This window comes from Lathyrus oleraceus, chromosome 4 (genome assembly GCF_024323335.1).
Source record: "Lathyrus oleraceus cultivar Zhongwan6 chromosome 4, CAAS_Psat_ZW6_1.0, whole genome shotgun sequence".
Classification (NCBI taxonomy): Eukaryota; Viridiplantae; Streptophyta; class Magnoliopsida; order Fabales; family Fabaceae; genus Lathyrus; species Lathyrus oleraceus.
The window spans coordinates 51,031,142-51,046,645 of record NC_066582.1 but is presented as its reverse complement, the minus strand read 5'-3'; positions in this window follow the sequence as shown (position 1 = coordinate 51,046,645).

Sequence of the window (15,504 nt, the reverse complement as noted above, 5' to 3'; positions counted from 1 at the left end):
ATTTACTATTGAATATTTTATTAGTAGTTATAAAAACATGATTATTTTATTCTTGTATTGTATGGTATGAAATGCTTCGCCCTAACACAATTTTTTAATAAATGTAAATTTATATGCTACGGTCTTTTTAATGTTTTTATCCATTTTATGATTAATTTGTTTTAATAGACGTTTTATTATTGATATTCACGTGTGTATAATTATAATAAGAGAAATTCATCAACCCAATTGATATGATGGAGGAGACAAAGGGGAGAGATATTTTTAAAAATTATATTTTTTAAATTAAAAAATTGTTATAAAGTAATCTTATTTAAGACAAATAGATTTAAAAAAAAACATTTTTTGTGAAATTTAAAAAATAAAATATTTTTTTTAAAAAATTTTAAATTCTTTTTGGATGGATGGATCATCCACTAAAAAATTGTTAATGGATGAATTGAATGAATTATATCTTTTAATGGATGGATTGGATTGGATTGGATTTTTTAAGAAACTTTTTAGTGGATGGTTAATAGATTAATGGATTGTTTTGATCCATCAATTAATAATCCAATCTATATTCATCTCATTCATCCATTTTGCAACCCTACTTTTGCCCATAAATAAAATAAGGATCATATATGGTCAATCAGACTTGTTATTAATATTTAAATAACTTCAAGAGTAGTTCAATTTGTTGATGTAAGTATGGTATTTTTGTCTTAAAAAATTACTGGATGATAAAATATAGGTAAAATGTATCTTGAATATATTTTCCTTTAATTTTAAAATAAATACATTTTGTTCTTGACCGACCGGTTAGAAACCCAATAAAGGAAGCCCAAACACCATTATGAAGTTATAAGGTAATGAAGGTACAATGTGCTTATAGCCTTGAGACCCCGTACTCAGATCTATGCCACAAGTGGTTATCACTATTGGATATTACCTAACAGTTCCTCGCGTTCCACATCGGGAAATACGATGCATCTTTAAACGTCTCTTATATATAAGGTATCACAGGCGAGACCTAAGATATGTTTTAACCATAACTTACTCTACTCTTTTGTTGCTCATTCACTGACTTGGACGTCGAAGTACTAACCTTGCTCAGGTTCACCCTGTAACAACTCAATTTTAGTATTTATTTATTATACTATTATTATTATATTTTATTTTAATTATGTGGAGTGTTAATTAATTAATTGGTTGTTAGGTAGTATAATAATTGATTATATTAATTAATTTTGGTGTGTTAATTAATTATTTAGTTGATATGAGATATAATTAAATAATTGTATTAATTAACTTAGTGTGTATGTGGGGTTAGTTTAATTTAATTGAACTAATTAGAGATATTTAAATATTAGGTCTTATTGGGCCTATTAATTAAATTAGAAGTATCATGTTTTAAACCCAAATAGAATACTAGTATATAAGAGGGGAGGAGAGTGAGAATTAGGATTCATTTGATCATTTGAAGGCAATAGAGAAAGAGGAGAGGAAAAGTAAAGAGAAGAGCTAGGGTTTCCAGAAAATTGAAGAGGTAAGAGGGGAATCCTTATTATTATGGGTTAGTATGATTGGGTCAATGGGTAGATTTTGATGAGTATGCTTGATTGTGGTGATTGATTGTGTTAAAACTGCAAATTAACGTTATATATTTAGAGTATTGTGTGAGTTATAATTTTCTGAACGTGTGGCTTTCTACGGAATCAAAATCGGAGGTCCGGAAGTCCTCCAACGATGAAAACCGCAGAAAATTCTGCATTGCTGTCCGTCACAATCGCGGCCCTTTTTATGTTTTATTGTCGAAATCGTTTTGGTCATAACTTTTGATCCGTAAGTCCAAATTGAATGTCGTTTGAAGCATTGGATATCTGAAACAGAAGGCTATAACTTTGTTTCAGTAATAAAATAATTTTGTAGATTATTTCATGGACGTCTTTGGGGTTGAAGAAGATGAAAATTATGTTGGAAAATTTAGAAAACAACATCTTTTAGTAACGCCTTCGTGCACGGTTTTATTCATAACTTTCAACTCGTGAATCATTTTGGATTGGGGTTTAAAGCATTAGAAAGGTGACTCTAATAGATATTATGTGAATGGTGTATTTGTTATGAATGTGTATATGTATCATTGGTGGATTGTGAATGATATATTGTTATGAATGTGTATATGTATCATCGGTGGATTGTGAATGATATATTATTATGAATGTGTGTATGTACCATTGGTGGATTATGAATGATACATTGTTATGAATGTGTATATGTACCATTGGTGGATTGTGAATGATATATTGTTATGAATGTGTGTATGTACCATTGGTGGATTGTGAATGATACATTGTTATGAATGTGTATATGTACCATTGGTGGATTGTGAATGATATATTGTTATGAATGTGTATATGTACCATTGGTGGATTGTGAATGATATATTGTTATGAATGTGTATATGTACCATTGGTGGATTGTGAATGATATATTGTTATGAATGTGTATATGTATCATTGGTGGATAATTCATAGAGTTGAATTATGGTGATATGTGGAATGTTAAGATGGTAGAGACGATCTTAATTGCATATGTATTGGTATTTGTACATTCATTCATGGCATGCATGGTCGGCTTCATAGTGGAAGCGGTGAAACTGTGGGTTCACATGGTAGCACACGTTGATCCTTAATTGGAAATAGGCGTGGTAGATAGACGTTGATCCTTAATTGGAAATAGAAGTGGTGGCTTGGATTCTAGATGTTGAATCGGAAAGCGGTGGAACGTTGGGTCCATATAGACGTTGATCCTTAATTGGAAATAGGCGTAGCAAACGTTGATCCTTAATTGGAAATAGACGTGGTGGCTTGGATTCTAGATATTGAATAGGAAAGCGGTGAAACTGTGGGTTCACATAGACGGTGATCCTTAATTGGAAATAGACGTAGCACACGTTGATCCTTAATTGGAAATAGGCGTGGTAGATGTAGCACACGTTGATCCTTAATTGGAAATAGGCGTGGTAGATGTAGCACACGTTGATCCTTAATTGGAAATAGGCGTGGTAGTGGCTTTGATCTTGTTCGGATCGGAAGCGTGGCTTGGATTCTAGATATTGAATAGGGAAGCGGTGAAACGTTGGGTTCATATTGAGGTACCGCATGCATAGAGTCACATGTCTTGCATTGAGTCACATTAGAGTCATGTGATAATTGAGTGTATGCATTGATGTGATTGTGATGTGTGTATGAGATATGGTAATTGAATTTGGTGATGTTTGGATACATAACTTGACAAAATATGTGATTATGTGATAATTGTAGTTATGTGTATATTTGGGAATATAGTATTGGATTTTAATATTATACTTCTTGCGTGTTGATGGATGTTCGAAACATGTGAAATAAATGTTGATGAATATTATTTACATGGTTATATGAAGTGTGATGAATTCCTTTAATTGTTGATTTAATCATTGTGATTTATTATACTTCTTCATAATGATTTGAATTCTCACCCTTTCTGTTTGAATGTTACCTTTACATGGGTATCGTGCAGATACTCAGGAGTAGTATCGCTGAAGTAAGTGGACGGTAGCTTGCTCGAGATTAGACGGAGAGTTTCCGTATTTTAGTTTGAAGACTAGGTAATGAGTCAATGCTCTGGTCATGTAACACGGTGTAGAGTAGTAGTATTAAACTCGTATCCTATTTGGATAAGTATTATGTTATTACTTGTGAACATGCTTATTTGCAATTGCGGTTGAGAGGCCATAGTGCCAAATATTCTGATTATGGTTTTAGTTTATTTTGAAGAGATTATTGAGAGATGATCATGGTATGGGACATGGATCATTTGATGAAATGCATGAGTATTCATTATTTTCTGCTGCGAACGCATATTCGTGAATATTCGTGATAATTGGAATGTGTTATTTTAAATGACCAGGTGTATTGTATATTGATGATGAATGATGTTGGTTTTTGAAAGCTTTTAGTTTTTGAAAACGTCGATGTGATGCCCTTTTTGGTTATATGCGTGTTTATTCACTCTGATTATATGTTAAGTATTTTGGGGTAGAAAAAGGGGTGTTACACACCCCCTCAGCTTCGTAGTAGAAACTTGCTTCACCACATCAAGATTATATTCCATACTTCGCCATACATTTATGGTTCCCTAGCAGAACAGTCGTGACGTCTGTTGGAATCAACTTTTAATTCCTACAAATTTCATGACCACGTCTCTCTGATTCAAAAATCATGAACTGCTATACATCAAGCTTACTTGAAGAAGAAGATGACTAGCGATCTAGTTGCCAAAGACACAACATATTTCCCATTCTCAAGAAATTTCTCTTTCCTCTAGTCGACTGAGGATTGTCTATTGATAAAGAACTCCCACCACAAAGCTCCCCTAACTCGTTGATGGGGAACGAGAGGCACGAAGATGAAAAAACTATGTTAGGGTTTTTAGACAATGAGAAAATGGATGAGACTCCTAAAATGACACTTCCACTAGTCGTAACTAACACCACAACGAACCATTAAGTATTAGGAATCCTCATTGGTGATGAGAGCTTCTAGAATCTGATGTACATTCAAATCTTCATGAGATTAGGGTTACACAATCGAGATTTGAAGTCGTATGAAGGTGGGAATTTGTTAGCATTCAATGATTCCTCCACAATTCCATGTGGAACAATCGAGTTATCAGTCTCTTTTAGGGAAGGAAGGACAGAAGAATCGTGAATGTGAACTTCCTGGTGATCCCTTGTGAAAGCATCTACAATGGAATCCTTTGGAGGTTGTTCCTTGCAGAATTAGATGTAATGGCCTTTTCGGTGCATTTGAAGATGAAATACCATAATGACGCATGAAATCGAGTTCTTATTTCAGCCGATCTGCATAGAGCTCTCATTATACATGAAGTTGTACTAAAAGACCCCATCACGGCCTTCGTTTCCTCTAAGAAAATAAATAAGAATATCCATAAATTCATCAGTAAGGTTGACCACAATGTGCAATAAGACGAATTGTCGCAAAATAATGAACTTGGTCTAGAGACAAAAGTCAAAGTGAGGATATTAAGGCTGGTTCTAGAAGGCAACTTTGAGATTGTCCAACTCGGTGATAATCTAGCACGGTCGGTTCGTATAAGGGAGGAGTTACCTTTCGTGGTGAAAAAAGGGCTCATTGTGTGCCTTAAAGCTAAGGTCGCCTCTTTATAGTTTCTCCTAATGAGATGTCTGGCATAGACCCTAACGTGACTTGCCACTGATTGAACACTGTCCCATTTATCTGCTATATATCTCAAAAAAGGAAGCAAAAATCTCCTAAGAAGGCTGAGGAAACCGGTAAGATAGTCCAGAGCCTGCTGAAGGCCAACTTTATCTCCAAACTAAGATATATTGAATGGCTATCCAATGTTATGTTAGTCAAGAAAGATTTGGGAAAGAGGAGAATATATGTCGATTACACTGATCTCAACTATGACTTCCCAAAATATTCCTCCTCATTCTCGAACATAGATAAACTAGTAGACAGTTCATCCAGTTACAAGTTGTTATCATTCATGGATGCAAGCTTCAGATACAACCAAATACTTATGTATGAGGCGGATAGAAACAAGACAATATGACTATCAACCCGGAGAATGATCATTAAATTCGCCAATGAAGAGTTGTAGAACAAACATCTAGCTAGTGTGTTTAAGAGGATTTGACAATACAATATGACTATCAATCCGGAGAAGTGTACTTTTAGTGTGATAGCTGGCAAATTCGTAGTCTTTTTGCTTATTGGAGAGGGGCATAGAGGTGAACCCGAAGAAGTGTGAGGCAATCATAAAATGGAAGAACCATCAATAAAGAAAGAGTTAATGCAATTAAATGGGATGCTCATCACCCTGAACATATTCATATCCAATTCTCCCAAACATGTATTCTCGTTTTACAAGTTACTAAATAAATAAACACACTTCGAGTGGACCACAAAGTGCAAATAAGCGTTCATGTCTCTAAAAACGGCCTTGTTTGCAACTTTCAAGACAAATGTTAAACATCTTTATTGGCACACGGATCGAGAGCAACCATTATCATTGTTTATCTTGATTAGAAGTATGTGTCATGTTAAAGATACCAAAGAATAATTTCAAATTTGACACTCATCCTCGTTACTCACCAGTATTTGAATACCTATATGAAGGCCTAATCTATTCGGTGTAATTGGGGCAGAGTAATTATCAAATGATTTTATGCTTCTACCTCAAAACCGTTGAAGGGTAACTTAAACCTCATTCGGGAGAACACGCATTCATAGATAGGCACTTAACATGCATCAATGGAACTATATAACCTATTAATGGGGTCGACGTGAGAAATCGACCAATCAGAAGATGATCCCACGTTCAAACAAATATCCTCCAAAACTTGAGCTCTACTGAAGATGAACACCATCCCCATAACTTTGGTCTCTAACCAAATTTTTTGAGAAGTGTTGTCATGCAATACAAGACCTGGTCGATACTTTTGAACCATGTCCACCCCACTATTAACAAAAGGATAATGTTTGTCATGAATTTGAGAATGGCCTCAGAAATTGAGATGAGCTTTAACCTTCTTACCACTGGGTTCTCGACCATTCAAATATCTAAAATCTTAAATGAAAATAAGAGTTTACATGTCATCAAGATAAACGTCAACAGACTAAAGATCCTTTATGGTCAACACGAAAGAAGAGGGACCAACACTAGCCTCCCCTCCAATGGGACAATTCAGGTTCATCCCTATGACTCTTTCTGCAAAAGCATTTACATTTTTGTCTAAGTAAGGATATGCAACTACCATTGAGAACAATAAGGTTTGAAAGGGATATGCAACTACCAAAGGAACGACAGAAACATTTTTGGATCTACTTATCCACTGTGAAATGAAGCGTCACTTATATCATCGACACTAGATAAATTGTTGTTGTTTTTTGGAAATTTAAAGGAAATGATACGAAAATGGGTCGTTGTGAAGGTGTGATGAGCCCAAGAATTACAAAATCCAAATAAGGAAAGGAATAGGAAAAATAAGAATCGTCGGAGCTCAAGATGGAATAATCAGAGTTTGTGAATAGAAGAGAAAAAATTACAAGATTGGAAATGTACCCTGAAGGGTGAAATAATCTTGATATAGTGAAGTGAGACAAACAAATCAATAACCCAATATGAAGAGAAATAGACAGATAAAAAACAACTGTAAGATTTTCCTCGAGATTACACCATCACTCGAGTATACTTGAGCACCTTAAAAGGGAGAGACACACTCTATGCTAAGGACCTAAGGCCAAATGTAAAAATAATTATGAAAAAGCGTCTCAATGATGAGATTGGCATTTAATGCGCCTATTCGCAAGGTCACTCTATCCAAATTTTAACGACCTTGAGACCCATACTTGATCCCCTCCAATGGTGTTTATTTGCTGTTGGATATTATATAAGGTTTCCCGCATTCTATGTTATGAAGCATGAGGAATATTTAATCGTCGCTCATATATGGTATCTCATGTGATACATAAGGTATGTTCTAACCATAACTTACTCTACTCTTCTGTTGTTCATTCACTGACTTGGGCGTTGGAGTGATAATCTTACAGGTCCATCATTTCTCCTCCATACCGAAAACTAGCTCCGCCGTACCAAAACTGTATTACATCACTTCACCATACTTTTATGCTTCCATAATGGAACACATTTTAATTTTTAAATCTATTTGTTTATATATTATCACATAAGGAATGTCATACAAGCATAAATAGAGAGGCGTCTTAAGAAGAAAATATCATTTGTTTTCTTTCAAAAAAGTATATAAAGTTAAATTTAAATAGTTTGTATTTTAATATTTTTGAATTGATTGTTCCTTTTAAGAAAGGGAATGAACTTTGAAAATATTTGAAATGAATCTAATAAAGCATGTTTTGATAAAAAATAATGGTAGTTTGCAAGTGAGTCGAATTTTGGATTTCCGTCTTTCTTGGATAGGAAAATGGTATTTTAGTCTTAGGTAAAATCTAGAAGGTATGGTTTAGGCTGTTGATTCATAAGTATGGGAACGAGAAAGGTTAGGTACAAGATGGTAGGATAAAGACATTGGAGTGTGGAAAAAGTATGACTTTTATTAGGGAAAAAGTAAGTTTATATGTAGAAAAATGGTTTGGAGAGTTTCTTTTTCAAGAGGTGGGGAATGACAAAAGTACATCATTCTAGCATGATCCTTGACTAGAAGAAGAATTGTTCAGAGATAAATTTAATAGTTTGTATAATCCTTCTCGAGTTAACGAGACCTAAGTTATTGATATGTGTATATGAAAGTAAGAGGTGAATAATGGATGTTAGAGGTAGATAAGTTGTTTGTTTGTGTGGGAGGAGAACTTACTTCTAAATTATTATACTTTGTTGGATAATATTTGTTTATATGAAAACAAAGCATGTATATGATTATGGAGGATTAACATGTATAATGAGTATCATGTTAAATTCATGAATCAATTGTTTATCTGTGTTATGGAGGTTGACTCAAGAGTTCTTATCGATTGTGTTTCCAAAGATTTCGCTTTGTTGAAAGTGTCTTTGTTCACATGGAAGTTCTTTTGAAACATAATTGATAAGTGGTAAATGCATCGTATTTCTTGCTTGTTTTCTTTCCGTTTTCATGTTTGTTTTCGTCACTTTAGTTCGATTTTATGCGCTTTTGTCTTCTATTTATGATTTCGGGTAATAAGATGCTAATGATCACACAAAAGGGAGTTATCTCCATACAAAAATCTTGTGGCCGACACGTACTGAACGTGTCCCATCACACGGACCGTGTTGGCCCTTGTCGCCCTCCCATACAAGCAAGTTGGGAGCAACATGGTCTACCCGGCTCCCATGCAGTTACAAACATTTGGTTTCTTTGAACATTTTTGTGGCTTTTGGATGTTTTTATGGCTTTTAGACCTTTATCACCCCCCCCCCCCCCCCCACAACTTTATGTTAGTGCGTAATGATGATTAAGCTCAAATTTATGATTCTTTGTGAGTAAATTATGGCTTAATTTATTATAAATAAAGGCTTAGAGCTTGGTATTAGGAGAGATACCTAAGGGTGACACTTAGGGATCCACCACTTGCTAATTTTCTCTTATTGCTTGCTTCACTTTGTAGCTTTTGTTCTTACTTGCACATGTATTTGTTCAACAAGTTTGGTATAATAATTCTTGCCTTATTTATTTTAAGTTTATTTCCATTTAGTTGTGTTGCATTACTTTATTTTATTTCAGTTGCCTGTTATGCCTTATTATTGTTTGATTATTGTTTACCTCACCATTAGTGAGTAGTCCTATGAGGACAAGGGGTTATGAGAGTCTATCTCATGACAACCCCTAATTGATGCATCCAATACGAATTACGAGAATCTTAAGCCCTTTTTTTAATTTTAGAATCCAAGTTCCAAAAACATGTTTGTCGATTGTGAAAGCAAAGGCAACATATACATGATCATAACCCGAAAGGATATGCATCTATGTCCGACCACGAGTTGCTAAACAGTAGAGTAAGTGAGGCGTCCTCCATGACAAGGTGACTCACTCTCGATTGAGAAACAACCAAGTTACAATGTCGTGTGACAAGGAGTTTTTGCTCTTGGTTTAATCGGTTAGTTGTGCCATAAACATGTCTAGTTGTACGCACAACGGAAGTGGGTGGCACACATTTTTATCTACTTTTCTATAAAAAAATGCTTAGGTATTCTCGTAATTGAACATGGATAATCATTGGGGTGAGTCTAGATAGACGATCATAAACCCCATGTTCTATTTTTATTATTTGTCAAATTTCATTTCACTTTGCACCAATCAAACCACTATTGTGATCGCTTTAGCTAAACAAAATTAGGATGGAAATTTGGTGCTCATATACATCTTTCAGTGGGTTTGATCTTTTTTGTACTACTTGATATTACAGTGCATTTGCAGTTTCACACGTCAATATTCCCAATAAAAGACAACTTGAAGCAACGCATGATCATTAATAAGTATTATTTAAGAAGCTTAGGAGTTTGAGGAAAGGATAAAAACTTAAGTCATATATTTTTCGAGTATCCTTTTGCCGGAGGATGTGGTACAATATTCTAATGTTTGGAAGCTTGTAGGGCTTATAATGACTTCAAAGGTAGTTTTTATTCGTTATATGGTCTTATTTCTGATAGAAGAGAGACTTATAAAGGCCTCCATGTCATTTGGTTGACTGATGTTTGAATTTTATGGAAAGAATGATATAAAAAGATATTTAGTCAGAGAGAATTATCAATTTTACTGATTTTAGATCAAGTCAAGATTACGACTTAGTTCTGGCTTAACTTTTTTTTTTAAATCCAATGGCCTAAATTAATGATGGTTAAATGATTTAAGTTGCTTAAGGATGTCAATTGATGTTAATTTTTAATTTTTAATTTTATATTGGTTGAATTTTGATGAGCATTTTATTTTTGCACTAGAGAATCTTTTTATTTATAATATTTTCCTTTAGTTTCTTTAAAAAAAATATCTAAATAAATTTTATTGTTTGGATAAAAATTTCAAAAGAGTTTTAAAATGATAAGAGTTTAAGAAATATTTTTTTAATTTAAAATTTTAAAATAATATATAAAATTAAGAAATTTGAAATTTCTCATTATACAGTCTAAGTATCAAATTAATTCTTATAAACCTTTTAAATTTTCTGCAAATTGGACTCCATTTTTCTAAAACTTTTCAAATTGACTCGTAAACCTTTAAAAAATTATAAATTAATCTATATTTTTTAATTTCAAATTTAATTAAAAATTGTAAAACTTATAAAAAAATTCAAAAAATTTAACAAAGAAGATTTTTAATACTCTATTGAAACAATAAAAAATAAAAACAAATAAATAATTTAATTTAATCAAGTGAATTGTCTAAAATTAATTCTTTTTTAAAACTTTCAATTATTTCATCTAAACTAAGTCTAAAGATACCACAATAACAAAGCGTTGCACCCTATAAGGAGAGATGTTCTCCATTCTCTCTAGAAACATTTTCCCCAACTTTCTAGAGTTTTGTGGTTGCCTCTTACCTTCATGGTGACTCTATTCTTTCATCTTCATGGTGGTAACCTCCTCCTCTATTGAGAGTACTATTTCCTCCATCCAATTATGTCTTAATGCTCTTACCATAACTAAATCTCTCACCGAACATTCTCTCCACCAAGCCACCATCAAGTCTCCCATTATGTTGTTGCAGCCGTCACCGAAGCCACCACCACTAAGAAATGGAAAGTCTATCGAAGGTGTTATGCACATTTCAAACTTAACAATGGTTGATGTACCTCTCCCTTGTAGTTATTCCTACAATTTTTATGTTGACAATCTTTCGTCCATCGCGAAGCCTGCATGGATATTCTATAATATTCAATTACTTCTAATAATATATCTGTCTAATTTTGTTTATGTATTTTCTGGTATGTATTTTTGTCTTTTAGGGGTTAAATTTGCACTCTTGGTGTTTGAAAAAATGTCTCAAAAGAGTTTTGTGTCATGTAGCATGTTTATGTATGTCTGTTGGCATTCCATACTGATTGAGGAAGATTATTAGTTTAAGAGTTTTTGAGTAATTTAACTGCTATAACCGGTTAACACAGGGGTGTAACCAGTTACAAGTGTCAAAATAAGTCAAATAAACAGCATAAAGTGCTTATGGAGTTGTTGTAACTAGTTACGGATTCGCAGTAACCGGTTACAATTGTTAGTTATTTTTCAGTTTGTTTCAGTTGTAACTGGTTACAGATTTTATGTAATCGGTTACAAGCTCGAGTTTTTATTTTTTCTGTTATTTGTTATGTTAATTGTATCTCAATCATTGTGTAATACTTGTATAAATTCCTTGGAGTCATCCTCATCAATAACTAGTGAAATATTCTCACCCTCAATTATTTCTCTCTCAATTTGCTCTCTCTCTCTCTCTCTCTCTCTCTCTCTCTCTCTCTCTCTCTCTTAACATTCTAATTTCTCCATTATTCACTAATCTTGTAGTTCCAAGTTCTAACATTTGACATCAAGAGTATGGTTCTAATCCATAAACACCTAGTGTGCAACATGAATTTTGTCTCCAATAAAAGAATCCCTGCAAACCTACCCATCCTTGATGTGAAGAATTACGAAAAATAGTGCAAACAGATGAAAGTGTTGTTTGGTTACCAAGATGTTCTTGAAGTGATCAAGAATAGGATAAATCCACTTGTCCAAGGTGCAACAGATGCACAACAAGAAACACATAAGGAAGAGAAGAAGAAATATTTCAAGGTGTTATTTTTGGTCCATCAATGTGTGGATGGTGACAACTTCAAGAAGGAACCTCAAGGAAATGAAGCCAATGTTGCAAGATAAGAGTTTGAAGATGATAATACACCTTAGTCATGATCACAGAAGGAAAATGTAGCAACAACAGGCTGTGGGACATCGGCAACAACAATTCTGGGAATGTTGTAAAAACAGGTTATAACTGGTTACATGAAAGCGTTAACTGGTTACATGCAGAAGAAAATGTCATGGTGACTGTGAGAGAAGGAGTCCAGTGCATCCAAGAATGGTATTTGGACTCGGGTTGCTCAACTAATATAACAAGGAGGAATGATTGGTTTGTTAAAATCAATTGTGTCATGAAGAACAAAGTGAAGTTCGCAGATGACACCACTCTAGTTGTCGATGGGATCAGTGATGTTTTGATCATGAGAAGGGATGGTAGGAATTACTTGATCAAAGATGTATTGTACATTCCAAGAATCAAATGTAACCTTCTAAGTATTGGCCAATTACTTGAGAAGGGTTACAAAGATTCACATGGAAAATAAAGGGTTACACATCATGAATGAAAGCGAGGTTTTGGTCCTTAAAACTCATATGGCTGCCAATAGAACCTTCAAGGTTGAGCTGAAGGTTATGGGACATAGATTCTTGATACAGTGGCAAGTCGAGAAGAGTGAATATGACATTATTGTCTTGGGAATCTCAATTTCCATGATCTCAAAGACTTGCAAAATAATGGAATGGTAACGGGGTTGTCATTCATCAACATACCAACTAAAATTTGTGAAAAATGTTTGCAAGAAAAGCAACATAAGGGTAAATTCAGCAAGGATGTAGGTTGGGGAACCAAGAATCACCTTGAGGTGGTATATTCAGATGTGTATGGAATGATACAAGTAGATTCCATTGGTGGAAATATATACTTTGGCACACTAATCAAGAGAAAGGATGAGGTAGTTGAAGTGTTTAAGAAGTTCAACTCCATCGTTGAGAGGCAAAGCGATCACAAGCTCAAAGTGCTCAAAATTGACGGTGGAGGCGAAAATGTCTCAAAAGAATTTGAGAGGTTTTGTGATCAAGATGGAACATATATGAGGTTGTACCACCTTATACACCGCATCAAAATGGTGTTACCGAAAGGAGAATCGATTGATCATGAACATGATGAGAAACATCTTAAAGGGAAGAACTTGCTAAAAGAGTTAGAGGGATAAGCGGTATCCATAACTTCCTATTTGTTGAATAGGTATCCAACAAAGAAGCTTGAGAAGATAACACTGGAGGAAACATGGTCGGGATTCAAACTGAATCTGAACCATTTGATAATTTATTGAATAACATATCCACAACTTCCTATTTGTTAAGTTAGAGGGATAAGTGGTATCCATAACTTCCTATTTGTTGAATAGCGTATCAACATGTTTCGGGGAAGCTTAGAAAGAAGCTAGATGATAAGGGAGAGTTGATAATACTTGTAAGGTATCACTATATAGGTGGTTACAAGTTGTTTGATGCAGCAAATAGGAGGGTTATAATCAGTCGAGACGTCATTGTCGACAAAATCAAGGAGATGCAGCAACCTATAATTGATTACATAAAAGTTGTAACCGGTTACAACTTTGAAAATTCAGATTATGCAGATACGGGAAGTGCATAAACACCCGTTTCCGAAGTCCGAAAAGATTTTTTCCTCAAAGACTCCAAGATTGCGAGCTGTTTGGAGATAACGAAGTCAGTGATGATGGTGATTTTGTTCATTTTACACTAACGGCCAAATCTAAACTTTTAAAATGGAAGAGACTTTAAGTGATCCAAAAATGATTTGTGCTATGAAGGAGGAACTAGAATCTATTGAAAAGAACAATACTTGGGAGTTGGTTGATCTACCATACGGGAAGAAACCAATTGGTGTGAGATGGGTGTTCAAAGTGAAGGCAAATCCCAAGAGTGAAACAATCAAGCATAAGGCTCAATTAGTTGCAAAAGGATTCTTGCAAAGAGAATGCATAAACTTTGAAGGGGTATTCACATTGGTTGCTAGTATTTAAACCATTAGGTTAGGTGTTGGTATTGTGAATAGCAATAATTGGCCCATTTACCAAAGGTGTATGTAGAATAACCCCTTAGTTTTGTTGTGAGAAACCAAGAGCTAAAATTCTACAAGTTGAAGAAAGCGTTGTACAGTTTTAAGCAAGCTCAAAGAGTTTAGAACAATAGAATTGATGGTTTCCTAAAGGAGGTTTGGCTTCAAGAAATATGTATCTGAGCATGGCGTGTATGTGAAGATGGATACAAGTGAATCAATGACTACCCTTTGTCTATGTGTAGACGATTTGTTGATAACGGGCAACAACGAAAAGTGAATTTCAAAGTTCAAGAGTGAACTTATGGAAAAAATTGAGATGATTGGCCTTAGCCTCATGAGATGCTTCCTTGGCCTTGAGTTCCACAAGTCCAAAATGGGATTGCTCATGCACTAAAGAAGGTATGCTCTTGAGATATTGAAGAAGTTTGAAATAAAGCATTATAATATTGTCATTACTATGCTTGAAACAAAGCTACATTTGTCAAAGAATGAGGATGAGCAAGATGTTTATCAAACTCAGTATAAGAGGCTATTTGGATCCTTGTGTTATTTGTGCAATACATGAATGGAGTTGGCGTTTAACGTCGGTATTGTGAGTAGATTCATGGGGAGGCCAAAGGTGTCTCACTTGGCAGTAGTCAAGAGGATCCTAAGATATGTCAAAGAGTCTATCGACTGCGGAATTCTCTTTCCCACAACGGGTATGGGCAGAAAATGCAATTTGCTCGATTTTACCGATTCTAATTGGTGTAAACATAAATATGATTGAAAGTCTAAAACTGGGTACATCTTTATGTTCGGTGAAACATCAATCTCATGATGCTCAAAGAAGGAACCAATAGTTGCACTCTCGTCTTGTGAGACCGAGTACACTGACGATTCGTTATATGTGTGTCAAACCGTGTGACTTATGAATCTATTGAAGGAGCTGGACAACAATAGGCTGTTACACTCCTGGTTGATAATGTTTACGCGATTAATCTTGCTAATAATCCAATTGCACATGGGAGGAACAAGCATATTGAGATGAAGTTTAATTACTTGTGGGAGCTTGTTAGTGAAGAAAAGTTAAGATTGAGATATTGTAGAAGTGA